This window comes from Nematolebias whitei, chromosome 16, assembly GCF_014905685.2.
Source record: "Nematolebias whitei isolate Nwh7 chromosome 16, NemWhi1, whole genome shotgun sequence".
In the NCBI taxonomy this organism is placed as follows: domain Eukaryota; kingdom Metazoa; phylum Chordata; class Actinopteri; order Cyprinodontiformes; family Rivulidae; genus Nematolebias; species Nematolebias whitei.
Window position 1 is genome coordinate 23,081,339 of NC_056513.1, and position 3,856 is coordinate 23,085,194.

Genomic DNA, 3,856 nt, shown 5'->3' on the forward strand with positions numbered 1-3,856 from the left:
GGGGGGGGGGGGGGGGGGGGGGGGGGGGGGGGGGGGGGGGTAGTTGTGAATAACTAACCAACACAGAGATGACACCTTCTGGTCAGCAGGGGCATGAACAGCCTGCAAATGCAAGAACATTAGTCTTTTTGAATTTTTACACTTTTGCTTATTATTTGAATGAAAAGGTTCTGATATGAGGTTGTTTGTAATAAAAGTGCAAAATAAAACATTTGTTATAGAAAAACAAAACCACAGGTTCTCACAGGTTTCCAGAGCAGGTGGGCTGATGTGAACATGTTGGAGAACCTGCCACAGCTGTCCCAGTGTCCTCTGCCTCTTCGTGTGAACCCAAACAGACTCCATGATGTTTAGATCAGGACCCGTTGGGGGGACCGTGCCATCTGTTGTGGGACTCGTTCTTCAGTGGCTGAAGCTGTGGTACCGTATGACCCAAACTGTGTGTTTGGCATGATGGTTTGACTGCAGACTGGATGAAAATAAAAAGAAGTGCTCGAACACGTTTCCCTGAGGATCGACACCAAACAGTTTGCTTTAAACCCAAATGACACGACTGAGACATTTGCAACTCTTGACCTCAAACAAGCCAAGAAAACTACAAAGTTTAAATCTTAGATCAATTAGTGTTGATTGGAGATACCGAGCTCTTCAGAAGCAAAGACACAGCAGCTTTTTTGTACGTACACATGTCCACCGTTATTTTCTGCTCGGGAAACCAAAACAACAACGGAGCTGCATTTACTGTTTGTTTTTTTTTGTCTCATTTTATCCTGTCCCAGTAAGAGTTTGACTGTGTGCTGAACTGGTTAAAAGCTGATAGAAAACTCTAAATGCTACTGACAAAAAGAACCAGCAGGAATTTTCTAGCCAAAATAAACGTATTTTGTATTTTTAAAGGTTGTTGATGAGAACACTCGTACAACTGAAAATACATCCGTTTTCATATCCAAGGTTCTTTATTGTCATTTTCATCTCATGTGCTACATGAGGTGGAATGAAATTGTGTACCCAATGTCCCAGTTACAACCAAAATAGCAAAACTATGAAGTAAAAAAAGAAGCAGTATACAAGGATCTATGATATGCAGTAAGATATACTTTAAACACTAATGATGTAAAATAATGTTGTATTAAACAGTAGCCTGAACATGAGTCTGTAGTGATCAGATGGGTATGAATGCTGCAGCTTAAAGGCAAGAAATCAGCTTTATAGAAATCAGTTATATATTTATATGTGTGTGTGTTTTGCTTTTGTTTTTCTTGTACACGTTGATTTTATTTCCATTGAAAGTTTGAGGGCAGCTCGGTGGCACAACTAGTAGAGCTGCTGCCTCTCAGCGAGCAGGTTACCCTGGATCCAATCCCAGCCGGGGGCCTTTCTGAGTGGAGTTTGCATGTTCTTTCCGTGCATGCATGGGTTTTCTCTGGGTACTCTAGTTTCCACCAAACAGACCAAAAACATGCATGTTAGGCTGATTGGTAACTCTAAATTGTCCCTAGGTGTAGGTGAGAGAGTGAATGGTTGTTTGTCTCATTTGTCTCTATGTGTCCCTGTGATTGACTGGAGACCTGTCCAGGGTGTCCCCCACCTCTCGCACAGTGATGGCATCAGTGACGCCCGCGACCCAAAAAGGAAGAAGCAGATAAAAGATAATGGATGGATGGATGAAAGTTTGATAGCTTTAAAAATATTATAACACTTAATTCTACTCTTTTAATAAAATAATAATAATAATAATAATAATAATAATGATAATAATAGACCTCAAATGCAGAAAATCACATTTTAATTATGTTTCCTGATTGTGTAACACTTTCAACAGACATGTGTGTTCACATGGACTTAAAATGAGAATATTTTTCATGAGGATATATTATGAACAATTCAGAGATTTATATGTGATGCATGTGGATGAAACATTTGTCCGGTGAGGTAGAAATTTTAAAAAGACAAGAACACAGGGAAGGAGAGGAAAGGTAACATATAAAATTAAAAAGTGAAGAAGAGGATGTATGGGGTAATGAGTGTGGAGAGGTGGTCTTTGGCTGGTCGTGAGGCCAGAGACAGAGTTTTGTCACTGCAATCTCACACTCTGCTTCTGTAATGACTCGCCTGGAGGCACGAATGATTTCCTCCACTGGTGTTACTGTTGCTGGAGTCACCACAAATTCAAGAGAGAAAGGTTTCAGAGAGGCGGGCATGGCGGGGCATGAGGTTGGAATAAGAAGAAATAGATTGAGGAAGGAAGCATTGCTCTTTAAAATGTTTTTAAAAGGATGTGATTCATTATTTATCTTTTGAGGAAATCTCTTCAGAGTCATTCAATATAATATTTCCCCCTGCAGCAGATCAGATCAGTTTTTAGGTCGTTGGTCCTGCTGTAATAGTTGTCCATCTGCAGTCATGTGACCCCATTTTTCCAGCCACAAATCTTAAAAATACCACCTCGCTCTGCTTCCAGTGCCTTGGCTCCTTCTCCTCCTCTCCTTTTCCCCATGCCGGGGGACGTGTCATAAAGACATCGTCATCATCATCATCACTGTTTGAGGGAAAAGGATGAAAATCAGGGGTGACATGATGATCTATCTGCCGGTCACTTCTTCATGTGCAGCTGAATCAACACGACAGGAAAACTAAGCAAGACCACTCGCTCCCTTCGTCTTCGTTACGGAGACTTCTCAAGCTGTGAGGGGAAATAAAAAGTAAAAATTAATAAACCGTGCAGCAAAAAAGATGGTATAATGTTTTGTTTACTGTAAATTTTGCAAACTGGTCACATGTTACCTGTGCGCAGCCCACCCTGCTAAAATCCATTTACCAATAGAGAAATATGTATTTAAAGTCACCTGTTTTAATGACATATAAACAAAAGGACAAAATACAACTTTTTTATTTTTTAAATTTAATTTATTGTTTCATATATGTATATATATATTTATTCTCATATGTTTGCTGGACATGAGTGTTTGGTTTTAAAAAATGCTGCTTAGTTATATTTTATATAAACGCATGTGAAGCACCAGTTAAATGTCAAATATGATCTGGAAAAATGTTTAGGATCAGAAATGAGGGGCGACAGAGGTTCAACATGAAACAATTACCCATGTTTAGGAAATCTAGATTCATTTCAGAAGACATTTGTTTAAAATTAGGTTTTGTTTCATGTTTAACATCTGGTAATGAGAACAATTTGTTCCATTTCAGTCATTAAAAGTTGCTTTAAGTTGAAAAACTATTGAATATTAAATATATAGACTTGTACTTATTTTGATGGATTTTTCATGTTATGTGACAGCTGTTATGTCTCTCATTGTTTTATGAGAGACTTTAGTCTTTAAGTTGTTGCTTTTCTTTTGGCTGCTCCTCTGGTCACCACAGCGAGCGAACTCACACAAAATATTTAGTGATTGTTTAACGCCAGATGTTTTCCTGACACAACCTGGGCTCAAACCCACAGCCTCAGGATTATTATAAATAAAGCTGTTATGGTATTGTATGACAGGTAATTAGCCCCGCCCCTAATCAAATGTGAAAGACATCTGCTCATAAAGTACCTTACTATTGAAAATTTCTTAAAATAAAATATTATTTATTGTCATATTTCACGGTGAGTTTATTGTTTATTTAAAGTTATTTTGAAACATTATTGTTTTTGCATTCCCACCTCAGCTACAGTTTTGGAAGACTAAAATTGCCATAAATAATAAAGACAGAAAAAAAAACTCAACAATGTGTGTTAACAATAAAATTATAAAATATGTAATAAAATATATATATTTTTTAAGTTTCAAAATAATTACTGCTCTTAACAGAGGAGGAAAATATAGAAATAATATTGAAAAAAGTACATGTAATA